This window comes from Balaenoptera physalus (assembly GCF_965194825.1).
Source record: "Balaenoptera physalus genome assembly, chromosome: 16".
NCBI lineage: Eukaryota > Metazoa > Chordata > Mammalia > Artiodactyla > Balaenopteridae > Balaenoptera > Balaenoptera physalus.
In genome coordinates, this window is record NC_138898.1 from 2,021,754 (window position 1) to 2,037,475 (window position 15,722).

General features: G+C 54.4%; 1 protein-coding gene and 1 long non-coding RNA gene across 13 annotated transcripts in view; one reads left to right on the forward strand and one right to left on the reverse strand.

The window, feature by feature from the left end:
* The window catches only part of CDH4 (cadherin 4), a 569,973-nt gene that overhangs the window by 182,388 nt on the left and 371,863 nt on the right, over positions 1–15,722 (reverse strand). The window lies entirely within an intron of this gene.
* Positions 8,662–15,722, forward strand: part of LOC309644564 — a 684,610-nt gene continuing 677,549 nt past the window's right edge. Inside the window, exon 1 of the long non-coding RNA XR_014254490.1 lies at positions 8,662–8,838. This is a non-coding gene — a long non-coding RNA (uncharacterized lncRNA). The remainder of the gene's footprint in view (positions 8,839–15,722) is intronic.

Below are 15,722 nucleotides of genomic sequence, written 5' to 3' on the forward strand. Positions count from 1 at the left end.
AGGGCCAGGGGACTGTATGGCCTAAAACGGTTGGACCCAAACCATTCCTATTACCATTGGAAGAGATGCATATTGGGAACTCAGGGTGTATCAGTCAGCATGAGGCTGGGTTATGCCGAAGCAAGGAGCAGCTCCCAAAGCACCTGACCTGCCGCTGTGGGCCAGTGGGGAGGCTCTGTGCTATGGAATCCTGAGAGAGGTTTCTTCTGCTTCCGTGATCGCCAAGCTGGGAGCATCTGCTGCTGAGAAATGGGGGCCAATGGCTCCCTGGTTCCCTCCCGGGAGGGAGGCACCTTGCTCTTGCTCCTGGTTCACTGGCCAAAGCAGAGCGCAAGGCCAGTCCTAACTGCCCGGGAGGGAGGGAACGACGTCCTACCCCGTGGGACGAAGGAAGAAGGGCGGAGTCTGTCAGTAACGCGTTAACACGCACGTAGCAACCGAGGTAATGACGGTGTCTCGAGTGAGACCCTTGCCCCAGCACAGACCTGTCACAGCATCCCCAGCTGGGATTTCTCTTCTACCATAAACAAAATGGCAATTAGAACGATACACGCCCAAAGCAAGTCCTGCATCTAAGGAAACAGGTTTAACAGATGCCTCCAAAACCACTGCCGTTTCATCTCAGCCTGGGGCGCGCAGGTTGGCAGAGGCTTCCTGATCTCCCTGCCTTTTCTGTTTGTTCTTTCTCTCATATTAGACTGTAAGATCCCTGAAAGCGGAGGTTGTGATGCTGACACTTTTCTCACCTTGAGCAGAAAGGTGAGGCCCAGGGAGCCGTTGCCCACTCTTTCTCACCCGTCTCTCTGATGGAGGCCGATGGATAGTGTTGGCCATTAAATCCCAAAGCCAGGGGAGAGAGCCTGGCGCTGGGCTGGGTCTTGCCGGAAAATGTCTCTGCAGATTCCCGCCCACCTGAGCTACACTGTGGTGGCTTAAACCCCGGCAGGAAAAACAGCCAGTCAATGAAGTCATTTTGGAGGCGATGGATCCTGGCCGCGCACGGTCCTTGCCCCAGTTCCCCAGACCTTCCAACGCTCCCTTCCAGGGCCCTGCCCAACGAGCTGTATGCAAATGCAGTGTTTATCCCGGGGTAATTACCCTTTGTACAAGTTTGACATGAAATCTTGATAAGGAATTGTTTTTTTTTTTAACGTATTGGCAGAGAAGCTCAGCCAAATGCATAAAAATTATGTGACATTTCACTCCTGAGTATAAATTAAAATTTGCAGAAAGGTCAATGAACCAGGAATGATTTTTTTCAGATGATTTAGGCAATGAGAACGGGGAAGACTGGAGGCAGAGGGCGAGCCCCTGGCGTCATCCGTGCCTGGCCGAACCTTTGCCTGCAGAGGGCTGTCACGCCCACCGAGCCCACTGCCCCGGCCCAAACGCAATCTGTCCCCAGTGGGCCTCGCTCCTGCCGAGTGCACGGTAGAGTACGGCGAAAGAAGTTTCTGGACTTTCCTTGGAAAGACAAGGCATCTCTCAGAGAAAGGCAGCCTTTGGACTAGACTCTTCTGGCTGCTGAAAAGAGAAAGTCCTGGGCAGGAGGCTGCAGTTCATCTCAGGGTCCCTACTATGTGATCAGCACCTACTATGTGCACCAACCGTGGAGGGTGCAAAAGAGTGCGGCGAGCTGCCTTGCCAAGATCTGAGGTCTGGAAGCAAGCGGCACGAGCTGTGTGGCCTTGGAGCTCTCCCTAAACCTCTCTGATTCCACATCTGACGCAGCACAATCACCCTCAAACCGTGAGGCATGAGCCTGTAGCCCACAGTCAGACTCATGGACTCACTGCAACACGGGAGATACCACGTTGAACTGACAACCTCCGCCTTGAAGGGTTTTTGCCATAATTCAATGAGGTAGCACACAGAGCAAGCCCAGCACAATTATGCCCGGGGGTGGAAGGAAGCTGGTGAAGACTCTTGGTGCACCTTCCCCGCAGCTCCAGGGTCTGCTCTCCACTCCCAGCCTCCCCTTCTGTGACCGAGAGAAACGCAAGGAAGACGAAAGAACAAGACAATGGCTTTTACAACAAGATGCACAGGGGTAGCTTTGATTTCTAAGCTCTGCAAGTAACCAGAGCGCAGTGTCTTATCACCTTTCTTCCTTTTAACAAAAGCAAGGTGCTTCCCCACCAGCCACGTCTTTATCTCAGCAGTCAGGGCTGCAAAGTGTACCTTAATTTAAAAAACAATTATGAGTGAAACACAAACTCCCAGGAATTATCCATCCTTCAGAAAGAAAGAACAAAGACACCAACAGAAAGACATGAGCCCCCGCTTGTCGTACAACATTTCCGCGGATGTTCACAAACACTTTGGGGTTGAGGTCGCCCGCCGATGTCCCGCCCGTTCCCCATTGTTTCTCTTCTGGGCCGGGGAGGGTGGTGGGGGGCCTGGATCAGGAGGCTTTGTAGGTGAGCACCGTCTAAATACAGCTCTGCACATTCTGCATTCATAACTCTAAAGGCTTTTGTGATTTAAAGCAGCAATTATATAGAGGCACGAGATAAAGACTCGGAGAAATTTTCATCTCTCCTTGGGTTGGGAGGGGAGGGCAGCAAGCGAAGGTTAATGCTTTGGTGAAATATTTCCAGTTATTTCATGCAACCATTTTGCAATATCCCTAATGTTTTCGCACATTACATACTCTTCCAGGAGAGAAACAGCTTGTGTTTTTGAAAGTGAGGAATAAAAACCTAACAGGCCTCGTGGCTGACTTGTACCTTGGAACATTCTGCAATGAGGCTACAGCTCGGAGCTGTTCTTTTACGTTCAGGCACCAAAGAGTGAGCTGCATCTTTCTCTGCGTTAGTAATGAAAAAAAAGGCCAAGACTCAAAAACAATCTCTGATAGGAACCCACTGAAGCTCCCCGTTTGGCCACAGGTAACACTGAGGACTTGGATACTGACCCCCCACTTTTGCCACCCTTCCTATCGGAGGGCCCTTCTCTCCATCCGATTTCATCCTGGGGAGAGCCACTCGCACCTGCAGAACTTGGGGTCCACCCAGGGCAGGGCCCAGACGGGACCGTGCGAGTTCCAGGGACCGCCAGCATCTCACACTCGCTGCCCAGCTTGTAGGGGATGGTGACTCAGCAGATGATGAGATCCGACCTCCCCGGGTGCTGCCTGGAGAGCAGGGCAGCAGGAGGGGCGTGGACCCGAGGCTGGGCTCCGGCATCCAGCACTGGCCGGCTGAACGGGGCAAGCAACTCGCACAGCTCCGGGCACCCGCTCTTGTTTGGATTAACGTGAATATTCTATTGAGGTCCTGGGTCACCTGGCGACACCTGCACAGGTAACACAGTGGCGCGTCTAACCCCGGAGCGTGAGGATTGCGGCGCAGCCCAGGATGCAGGGCGAGGCGGTCCGGGCACTGCCCCAGCACAGGGTGCCCAGTCGCTCCTCCTTCCGTGTTTGGTGGTCGATACCAAGAGAAGCCTTCCTCCTGTCACACCTGAACTGTCTCCTCAAACTCCCAGGGGGCCCGCGTTCCCGTGGTCCCACCTTGCCAGGAAGAACAGAGACAGGAAAGGGGCGAGGGATTCGGGGAAGGGGCAGGTTTGTGCCTCCCCAGGATGGCTCTGTAAGACGCCGGGGCCCCAGGCAGCGTCAGCCCTTCTCCCCTCCACCCCCTGGAGAGGGCAGCAGGACCTCAACCTTCCTGCCCTGTGACAGGGTGGCCTCCCCACCTCGGCATCCTAAGACGCGCCCTAAAACCGTAGCTTACACAGGCCTCGAACCCGGCAACTGTCCGGGGACGTGGGTGCAGGTGTTTTGTCAGGCTGTGCAGAGTACATTTTAAAAGCATCCTTTTGGGCATATTTTGTGCGTCTGCCCAGACAGAGGAGACATTAGGCTGCTCTGAAATGTCAGGATGAGGAAACGGGGCCAGGGTTGCCACATGAGAGCACGACTCTGTTCAGTGGACCCTGGTGGCACAGAACCTCCCAGCATCCCTCTCGTGGTGCTTAATTGCTCAGTCACAAGTCCCAGGGCTGTCCCTGTGAGCCAGAGATGGTTCTGCTATTTGTTTCCATTAGTTCATTAACATAAAAAATATATAACTTCCTCGAAGAGGCGCATGTCCTAATCCCAGAACCTGCAAATACCTCACCTTCCAGGGCCGAAGGGACTTTTCGGATGTGATTCAGTTAAGGATCTTGAGATGGGACATGATCCTGGGTCATCCAGGTGGCCCTAAATGTCATCACAAGGTCCTGATGAGAGGTGCGCAGGAAGTCAAGAGTTCAAGGAGATGTGATGAGGGAAGCAGGTCAGAGAGAGATCGGAAGATGCTGTGCTGCTAGTTTTGAAGACAGAGGAAGGGGCTGTGAGCCAAGGAGCGGCCTCTAGAAGCTGGAGAAGGCAGAGCAAGGACTTGCTCCCCCTGAGCCTCCAGAAGGAACCAGCCCTGTCCGCATGGGGGGGACTGGAGCCCCATTTTGGACATGCGACCTCACAGCCATCAGGTAACACACGGATATGGCTTTAGGCCACCGCATTTGTGGTGCTTCGTTACAGCAGCCATAGGAATCTAATGCCCGCTCCCCGTGGGCAGGCCCGCCGTCCTGGCCTTCACGTCTCCAGCACCCAAGAACGGTCCCCAACACGAAGTGGGCACTCAGCAAACATTTGTTGAGTGAATGAATGAGGGTCTGGTGCCCTGTTAGCCTGAGCCAATTGGCTCACCTCGCATCTACAGCACTGTGTAAACACGTGTTGGATGAATGCGACTCTGTCCACACCGGCGCCCCCCAGGCCCCTTCTCCTCCTCGCCACGGCCCACCAGCTCCTGCTGAGGCTGCCACCCTTGCAGCCTGAGGGCCCCAGAGGCAGGCGGGCTGTGAGTTCCCTTGGCGATGTCGCTGCTTTAATGACAAATTGCGTAAACGTGCACTTGAAGCTGGCCCGGAGGGGTTCTCTGCCACAGGAGAGATGACCCGGGAGCTGCACAGAGACGGAGGGCCTGGCGTGGCTGCAGATTTCCTGTGCTGCCTTTCATCTTCCGGAACCTTCCGTCGGGCCCACACGCCCCATCCTCACTTCCCAGGACCGGGAGCCCTGGGAGCCCGTCGGCTGCAACTTCTCCCAGACGCTGAGGCTCGGGGAGGCGAGCTCACTTGTCTGAGGACCAGCTGGCAGTAGAGGGACTTCCAACCACCGTTTTTTTTTCTGGAACGTTCTCTGGCTTGGTTATCATCAGCCCAGGCAAGGTGAGCCGGCCGAGAAGTGCTGAGGGCTGTAGGAGGCCCCCCACTGGCCTTCTGGACGGCGTCCTGGCCCCTCCCAGGCAGCCCACGCACAGGTGAGAAACACCCTGCTCAGACCTTGTTTCAAAGTTTTAAACTCGCTGCTGGTGGCAAACTTTCCACTAAATACGCAGATGGTCCTGCCCGATCCTGTTAAGGGAAAAGCTCTCACACAGCTACAAAGGCAGACGTGATCATCTGTTTCCCAACATTTTGAGAAAAGCCTACAGAGGTGTAAGGTGCTACACAAATGAGAATAATTAGCTTGTGCCATCTGTGGAAAAAAGAAAAAAGAGACGAACCTCCCTCTCAGCCGCACCCGCTATTTTGGGCTTGTGAAGACGCCGAGAGCCTCTGGGGGGGGCATCGCCAAAAATGTCTCAATTCACGGCGCCCTTTTGCCCTCACTCCCTCAGGAAGCCGTAGGACCAGCGCTGCCCGGCTCCTCTTTCACCCTGTGATGAGCTGGCAGCATCAACGCGTCATTAGAGAGTAATAAGCTGAAGTTCCTGACAGCCCTGATCGAATCTGCGGACAGCAGCTGGCCGGGAGGTGGCCGGCCTTGGCCGCAGCCTCACGAATTTGCTCCTGCTCCCTGGAGAGAGGGACAGGCACACTCGGGTTCATAACGTGGGCAGCTGGCCACGGAGTCCAGGTGCAGGGGTGATGGGCGGCGGGTACCGGGGCTCCGGTCATCTGTTACTCAGGCCTGCCTCCTGCACGTGTTCTCAGGCATCCCGGGCCTGCCCCCACCCCAGGGAGCCTGCGTGCAGGGAGAAGGTAGGCTCAGGGCAAAGCCCACTCCGCACTGCCCCATCCATCCTGCTGAAAGCCCAGTGTTTTGGTTTTTAATTCCATCTCCATCCCATGCTGATACTCTGGTAAAATGCAGGAAAGATGAACTACCAGGGAAAGATTGCAGGTGTTGCTGCAGGTTCTTAAATGCTCACTCGACTTGCATGCTTATCTGGTCCTGCTCTGTAATGAACAGCCTGGGGGCCAGTGGCCGTCTGTGATCCCACTCCGAGAAGTGCCCGCAGCAAAGGCGGCACTGCCCCATGTGAGGGCGGGGCAGCCAGAGCCGTGCAGCCAGGGGGGAGAACAAGGGGGCCTCAGCTGGGGGATTCCAGGTGGCTACCTGGAAGAGGCAACATTTCGCTGAGACCCATAGGAGGGGAAGGGGTGGGCTGCACAAACCTGGGGACGCAGCTGGCTCCAGGCAGAGGAGGGTCTGCGAGGGCCGTGTGAGGCTGGACTGGGGGCTGGGACAAGAGGCAACCAGGCGAGGACCCCGGGGCCAGGGTGTCGCAGGGAGACGGGCCCCTTGGCCGTGGCAGGGTGGTGGACACTGCCAGGCGTCACCCTGGTGGGGACAAAGGTGCCTTCAACCCGGGCCACGGCACAGAAAAGAGGGCAGTTGCCTTCCAACCTGATTAGGAGGCAGAGGGGCCTGAGCCGCCAGTGGACTGGGTAAGGAGGAGGGCAGTCTGGACCAGCTCAGGGTTCAGCACCTCTGGTTTGGGTAAAAATCAGCACTCTCAAACATAGATGCAAAAATTCCCAGACTATATCAGCAAGTCAAATCCAACCGTGTACAAAAATTATACACCATGACTCAGTGGGTTTATCCCATGTATGCATGGCTGCTGGTTCCACGTTGAAAAATCGGTTAATAACATCGAAAGACTAAAAAAGAAAGAAATCATACGATCACATCAATAGATGCAGAAACAAATGCGACAAAAATCTGATATCCATTCATGATAAAAACTCTCTGTAAACCAGGAATAGAGGGTATCCTTCTCCACTTAATAAAGACTGTCTCAAAAAAATCAACAACAAACATCATACCTAAGGATGAGAAACTCAAAGCTTTCCCGCTAAGATCAGGTACAAGGCAAAGATGCCCCATCTCATCACTGATTTTCAAACATCATACTGGAAGTCCTTGTTAATGAAAAGGAAATAGAAGGTATATTGAATGGGAGAAAAGAAATAAAACTGTTTTTGTCTGTAAAACTGGAATTAATAAGCGATTATATCAAAGTTACAGGATATAAGATTAATAGATAGAAGTTTATCACTTTCCTATATACCAGAAAGGAACAAGTGGAATTTGAAATTAACAACAATACCATTTACATTAGCACCCCCTAAAATGAAATACTTGGGTATAAATCTAACAAAATATGTTTAAGATCTATATGAGGAAAACTGCAAAACTCTGATGAACGAAATCAAAGAAGAATTAAACAGAGAGATATTCCATATTCATGGATAGGAAGACTCAATATTGTCAGAACAACCATGTCAGTTCTTCCCAACGTGATTTACAGATTCATTGCAATCCCAATCAAAACCCCAGCAAGGGGCTTCCCTGGTGGCGCAGTGGTTGGGAGTCTGCCTGCCAATGCAGGGGACGCGGGTTCGAGCCCTGGTCTGGGAAGATCCCACATGCCGCGGAGCAACTAGGCCCGTGAGCCACAATTACTGAGCCTGCGCATCTGGAGCCTGTGCTCCGCAACAAGAGAGGCCGTGATAATGAGGGGCCCGCGCACCGCGATGAAGAGTGGCCCCCACTTGCCACAACTAGAGAAAGCCCTCGCACAGAAATGAAGACCCAACACAGCTATAAGTAAATAAATAAATAAAATAAATAAACCCAAAGTTTAAAAAAAAAAAAAAAGCTGAAAAAAACCCCCCCCCAGCAAGTTATTCTGTGGATATTGACAAGCTGATTCTAAGGTTTATATGGAGAGGGGGCAAAGGACCCAGAAGGGCCAACACAACATTGAAGAACAAAGTCAGGGGACTTTGTTCAAGACTTACTAGAAAGCCACAGTAATCAAGACAGTGTGTACTGGTGAAAGACTAGACAAACAGATCAATGGAGCAGAACCAAGAGCCCAGAAATAGATACCCATAAATATAGTCAACTGATCTTTGACAAAACAGGAAAGGCAATACAATGGAGCAAAGATAGCCTCTTCGGCAAACGGTCCTGGAACAACTGGACATCCCTCCAGAAGCAAAAGATGAATCTAGATACAGACATTACACCTTTCACAAAAATTAACTCAAAATGAGTCACAGACCTAAATGTAAAATGTAACATTATAAAACCCCCAGAAGGTAACATAGAAGAAAATCTAGGTGACCTTGGGTATGGTGACAACTTCTAGATATAACACCAAAGGCATGATCCATGAAAGAAATAATGGATAAGTAGGACTTCATTAAAATAAAAAACTTCTGAGAAAGACAATATTAAGAGAATTAGAAGACAAACCATAGACTACGAGAACATATTTGCAAAAGACACATCTGATAAAGGACTATTATCTAAAATACACAAAGAATTCTGAAAGCTCAACAATAAGAAAACAACCCAATTAAAAAAATGGGCAGGGCTTCCCTGGTGGCGCAGTGGTTGAGAATCTGCCTGCCAATGCAGGGGACACGGGTTCGAGCCCCGGTCTGGGAAGATCCCACATGCCGCGGAGCAACTGAGCCCGTGAGCCACAACTACTGAGCCTGCGCGTCTGGAGCCTGTGCTCCGCAACAAGAGAGGCTGCGACAGTGAGAGGCCCACGCACCGTGATGAAGAGTGGCCCCCACTTGCCACAACTGGAGAAAGCCCTCGCACAGAAACGAAGACCCAGCACAGCCAAAAATAAATAAATAAATTAAATAAATTAAAAACAAAACAAAACAAAACATCAAGCTTCCTATGTGCCAGCTGCTGCAGTTGGTACTTGGTATGTGTGACCCCATTTAAAAAAAAAAAATGGGCAAAATACCTTAACATCAACCTCACCAAAGAAGATATACAGATAACAAGTAAGTATATGAAAAAGATGCTCCACATCATATGTCATCAGGGAAATGCAAATTAAAACAACGAGATACCGCTACACACTTATTAGGATGACCAGTGTCCAGAACACCGACACCATCAAATGCTGGTGAGGATGAGAAGAGGCAGGAACTCCCATTCACTGCTGGTGGGGATGCAAAATGGTGCAGCCGCTTTGAAAGACAGATTGGAGGTTTCTAGCAAAACTAAACCTACTCTTGCCACACGATCCAGTAATTGTGCTCCTTGGTATCTACCCCCAAAAGCTGAAAACTCACGTCTACCCAGAAACCTGCACACAGATGTTTAAAGCTGCTTTACTCATAGTTGCCAAAACTTGGAAGAACCTAAGCCGTTCTTCAGTAGGTGAACAGATAAATAAACTGCGGTTCATCCAGACAATGGAATATTACTCAGCACTAAAACTAAAGGAGCTATCAAGCCATGAAAACACACGGAGAAAACTTAAATGTATATTATTAGTGAAAGAAGCCAATCTGAAAAGGCTACAGACTGTATGATTCCATCTATATGACATTCTGGAAAAGGCAAAACTATACAGAGAGTAAAAAGATCAGTGGTTGCCAGAGGGTTAGCGGGGAGGGAGAGATGAAAAGACGGCGCACAGAGGACGTTTAGGGCAGTGAAACTACTCTGTATGATACTGTAAAGGTGGATACACGTCATCATACATTTGTCCAAGCCCACAGAATGTACAACACCAAGAGTGACCCCTAATGTAAACTACAGACTTTGAGTAATGATAATGTGTCAATGTAGGTCCATCGATTGCGACAAGGTACCGCCTGGTGGGGGATGTGATTAACAGGAGAGGCTGTGCGTGTGGGGCAGGGGATGGATGGGCAATCTCCACAGTTCACTCAGTTTTGCCGTGAACCTAAAATTTCTCTGAAAAGATGAGTTCTTTTTAAAAAAATCCACATGCCTTGCTGGCCGCACTAAGCTCATGTGTCTCAGCACACGTGGGCTGCAGCAGGCCCTTCCAACTGGGTTTTCTTCCTGACTGTTGCTCTGAAGCCACGGCTGTGCGCGGGTGATAGCAATGCTTGGGCCCCTCAAGTGGAGCCCGGGTCTGAGTCAGCAAGGTCCTCAGGCGCAGGGCAGGCGATGCACCCAGCTGAGCTGCCCGCCCGCTCCCCTGGGCAGCAGCCCTTGCAGACGCCATAGCCCGCTTCCCCAGCCAGGCCCCTCACCTGGATTATAGCTTCTGTGCGGTAATCCTCTCACAGGCATCATGTTGCATAACGTCAGGGGTCACCACAGTAGGAATAACCCAGCAAACGTGTCCCTGAACTGAGATTGGGGCATGTGGAGGGCTCCCTGACCCAGGGGCAGAGGTGCTGGGGTGGGGAGCCGAGGAGGAGGGACAGGACCCCCAGAGAGGGTGTGAGAGCAAAGGAGGATCTCCCACCGTACCAGCCCCCGGGGCCGCCCGGGCAGACACGCCATCAGTTGCCCTCTCCCAGTTCCACTGAGGCAGCCAGGCCAGAGATGGTGGCCAGTCCTGGTGGACCTCCCTCCCCACGAAGCAGGGCTCTAGAGATGCGACAGACTCGACCACACAGGACTCCAAGTGCGGGCCGTAAGCACACTGCGGCTTCCACCCTGCTGGGACGCCGTGCTCTGGGGGACCAGCCGCCACACCGCGAGGATGCCCAAGCAGCCCGGTGGAGAGTCCACGTGGCCCGCAACCGAGGCCTCGAGCTGACAGCCGTGTGAGTCACCCATGTTGGAAGTGGATCCCCGAGCCTGGCCAGGCCATCGGGGGACCAGCCTGACTGCAACCACACGGGAGGCTCCGAGCCAGAGCGGCTCAGCCAAGCCGCTCCCGCATTTGGGAGGCACAGAGCCGTGCAGTAATCAAGGTCTAGTGCTTTGGAAGCCACTAAATTGGGGCATGATTTGTTACTTTTGTCACCGACAACACGGTGGTACCATATGGTCACTTCCTATGGAAAGGTGGAATTCCGGGCTGGGAAGGCTCGGGCTCCCAGTAAGAGATGGGCAAGGCAGGCCTCTCCACCCCACCCCAATTCTCCTCCAAAATACTCTAAATACCAACCCTGATCCCCCGATCCAGGACCTTCTCTCCTCCTCCACCCAGACAGCCCGCCTCTGGCCCTGGTGGTGGTCCCTGTGAACCAGCCTGGGCATCTGGGGCAGGTCCCTGTGGGCCACGTGCGGGGCCTGGCACACAGCGGGCGGCACGGAAGCGTCCATGGAGCAGCCCTGACGAGAGGGGCTCCGCTGCCCTCCGGGAGGGTGTGACAAGGCCAGTCTGGTCTCAGAAAGGCGGCCGACAGACATGCCCCTTCCCCCTCTCTGTCCAGCACCCATGGGCAGATTTGGGGGAACATCCTGTCCCCAACATCACCCCTGACCGTCCCAGAGCCCACGGCAGCCCCCGTCTGCCAAGGAGGAGGCCCGGCTGCCCCTTCTCAGCTTCTCCCTCTACAACGCTTCTGTTTAAATAGTTTCCATCCATGTTTCAGGGAAAACAAACACCTGGAAAGTTGCCAGAGCTGGGCGTGTTGGGAGAGAGCAGAGCGAGGGAGCTGTAGGGACCCCAGCGAGGGGCCGGGAGAGGGGCCGCGGGGAGGGAGCCCCGGGACACACCCAGCCACCGACCGCTCGGAAGAAGGGGGTGCGTCCCCGAGGACAAGCCAGGCAGAAAAGTCCATCCACACTGGGCGGGGCCAGTACAGCCCAGCCCCAGGCCAGGCTTCTCCCTTCTCCTGGTCTCACCACACCCCAGCCACGCCCCCCGACGGAGGGCACCCCTTTGGCCTAACCCCTTCCCGACTCCCACCCCTTCTCTCCTTCACAGAACACCCCCTGTGGCCAGGGCACTGGGCTCTCTGCATTGTAGAGGCCCCACCTCCCTTACCCCACGTCCCCAGCATTTGAACACAAACACCAGCCACTGCCAAACAGAACCATCTGGAATCTCATGGCTGCAAACAGACCCTCTGACATCAGGAAACAACATTTTAATTGTTATCCATTAAAAACAATGACTCCTGGGGAAATAGGACATTCAACCTATCAACCACTAACGTTTTAGTGAGAATTAGCTCCACCAGTGCATGACACCAGCATTGCTACGCATTCCTTTTATGCACAGACACAGTGTTCCACACAAGGTTAGCACCGTCTATTATACATATCTCATTTTCACTGGATTTGCCTTTTTTTCCAGCTTTCTGTGTACTCAGAATTACATGTTTAGCCTCTGACCCTCCCATAAAAGAGGGTCAGGACAGGGACCACACCTGCTCATTTGTACCTGCACAGACAGCGCCCGCCCGTCAGGAGAAGCTCTATAGAAGGGCTGCAGTGGGTACCGCTAAGTCATCACAGCAATTTCCTCAGGGCCGGCTGGCTAATATGAAGACGGTGGGGATGTCTTGGAAGAGAGAAGAGGAATTAAAGAAAAAGGACACCGTACAGGGCACTCAGAACTGTGGAGGGGGTGGCGTGCATGGTGGAGTGTGGAGGACAGGCGTGGGGGGCAGCGAGGCTCGGGTCCAGATGTGGGCACTGCTGGGGACAACCCGGTCCCACGTCCTGGGAGCCCAGCCTGGCCTGACCCACATGAACCCCAAACTCTCCGTCACCCTCCCTGAAGAGGGATCCAGCCCCCAGCCCCACCCCCTTGCCTTGGAGTTCCTCCAGCTCGTGGGACTGAGGGGGCCCAGGGGCAGTGGCTGCCCATCTCCCACAGGCCCACACCGAGGCTTTGGTGTCACTGGCCCCCTGGGGTTCCGCCCGCGAGTCCTCCCGCGGTTTGCTCAGAGGTGGGGCGACTGGCACAGGAGAGGCCCGAGCTCTGCTCGGGGGGAACTGCGAGAGAGGGTCCCCGACTCTCGGCAGGAGTGGGGAAAGCCAGAGGGGGCTAGAGGGGGCCCACGGTGGTCTAGGAGCTGGAAGGCCAGCCTGGGATTTCCGGGAGTCGGGGGTCCCGCCAGCTCGAGCTGCCATCCCCCGCACCCGTCTGCAAACCAAGGTCAGGCCTTCAAAGCAGAGGCTGGCTTCTCTCCTGGGGTCACTTCCCACGGCGCCCCAGCTAACAAATACCTCTTAGGTGCCTGCTATGAGCACCCATGGGGCAGGAAAAAAACAGTAGCACTGAACATTCACGCAAGAAGCCCTGGGACGTCCGCTGCATGCGGCCAGCAGAGCTGGACACCAAGGACGGGGGCTCGACCTGGGCTGCCGGCCTCACCGAGCCGTCCCGGGCCCCTGGGGAGCGAGTCCCCTGAGCTGACCTCCCCCTCCGAGCACGGCCAGGCTGCAGGCCGGCATGGTTCTGAAAAGGGCTCCACAGACGCTGCCGTGTGGCCCTGATTCTGGATTCCCTGACTCTGTCTCCTCGAGATGAAATGCACACAGGCCTGGCTTTCTCTCCACGGGCCATGATGGCTGAGTTTGGTGCTTCCGAGGGAACGCTTGACCCTCCATCTGGGCCTGGGGCAGCCAGATTCTCGGCCCCGGTGCAGATGCTTCAGTGAAAGCTCCCGATAGCCTCCCAGGAGCTCTATCCCTTCTCCAGGTGAAGATCCGGAGGCTCAGAGAGGTGGGCTGCTTCTGCAAAGCCCCCAGCCCTGCAGGCCCTGCAGCTGGCGATCCCGGCTCTGCCTGCTCTGGAGCCCAGGGTCCTAATCCCTCTGAGCACCGCGCGTCCCCAGAATGAGCACGTGAAGGATGCTCACTGCTCCTGCTTCATTCCCCCCTTTTATGGGGCGACCTGTCCACTGCCCGCCGGGACAGGACGCTGTGTGCTCTACGCAGGTGAGGACACCAAGCTGCCCTCTTCTGATTTGTTTTTACATCACTCTACACATTCTTGCATCACACGTTCACCCAGCACGAGTCGGAGGCTGGGGGGCATGTGGGGCGTGACCATCACAGCTCTGTGGTGACCAGCTGACATGGGTTCAGATGCCCTTCGTCTTTATAAAAGGCTCGGCTTCCCTTTATGATGCAGAGTCCGCGTTGGGTGGTGCAGCTCAAGGGAAAGTCCAGAGCTGACGGCCAAATGATGTGCTTCGGGGCTGAGCCTCACCATTAACATCTGACTGACCCTGTTCTGCTGAAGTGCACTGTTCATCTGACCTGCGACCACAATGAAGAGAAGTCAGCCCTGAGTTTTCTAAATGTGACGCAGTGCGTGCGTTTTATGTGGAACTGGAGAGAAAACGGGCTCCGCCGGCTCGGCTCACGTCTCTTCCCGCAGACCCAACCACCCGTGTCCTTGGCTTTGGAAGCCCAGCTGCTAGTTGGGCCAGTCTCTCTGTCTGTCCTTCCTCCCCTGGAGCCCGCACTGAGGCTAAACTTTCTCTGACCCCGAGAAACCATCCTTTTGTCACATGCCTTTTTCTCCCTCATGGTATCGAATACATGAAAACCGTCCACACGCATTACTCTTGAGAGACGTGGGTCTCCTGCAAATGAGGCCGACTGTAGCTTTTTGCCGATTGTCAGAGCTTCACGGGTGGTGCCTGGGTTGCCCCCTTGTCCCTCCTGAGCCTCCTCTGATCAGCAAGAAATCTAAAGGCTGGACTGATGCCGCCCAGCTCTGAGATAGGGTCCTGGGACCCCCACTGCGGAGCTGGGGGAGCAGCTCACCTGAGGTTTGCCAGAGAAGAGCGGCAGCCTGGGGGGCTGCTCCCTCCACCCCTGGGGTGGGAGCACAGGGAGTGGGGGGGCTTGCTCTCTGCCCGGAGGGGAAGTGAGGGACTCAGCTGAGCTGGTGCTCCGTGATGGAGAAATCTCCAGGCGTCTTTAAGGGGAGGAAGCAACATGGAATTTACAAGGGGCTCTGAGCTCTGCACATCACATCTGGGGAATCTTGACACAACTAGGGTATTTGATTTGGCCGTTAGTGATGCAGTTTTTCATTGTTGACACAAATGTGTGCAGAAGAGCCCAGCAGCCCCCTTGCAAATGGAGCCTCCTGGCCACTCTGCAGGCTTCTGCCTAATTTAAAACTTTGCTGAAGTGTCTGATGTTGGAGACGACCAGATGCCGGCTCACAAGCCCGGGTGGGGTGAACTGCAGGTAACACCACCATTAATCCGCCTGGTATTTATGCCCCGTCCAGACCTGTGAGGGTCAGAGCCAGCCCCATGCGGGTGGGTCTCCTGATGGAAGGTCCCTTGAGGTTGCAGGAGAGGACACAGCTGCTGCTTCCATGAACGGCTGTCGGCCACGGGCTCCAAGATTGATGGAGACGCTGCTGGGGACGGTCCTCTGAGCGCCGCGACCCCTGCTGCTTGGTGAGGTCGGCCCGGGAGCAGGACGATATTGCACACATAAAACGCGCAAGCCGCAGCTGAAGGGCTGACCGCTCACTGCGGTGTGGGGTAAGCCTGGTCCCACAGACTGGCTGTTACCCGCCACGCCCCTCTCTGGCTGGAAGGGGCATGGCCTCCCCAGGTGGCTGAACGGTAGTCTGTTCATTTCACGGGATCCGTAACTGCCGCCCCCCCTGAGGATCTGAAGGGAGCCTGGGAAGAAGGTGGGAACAAGCGTTTCTGTATGAAGCAACGTCCCAGAGCTCGTGGTGGGTTTGTCTGCAGCCGGC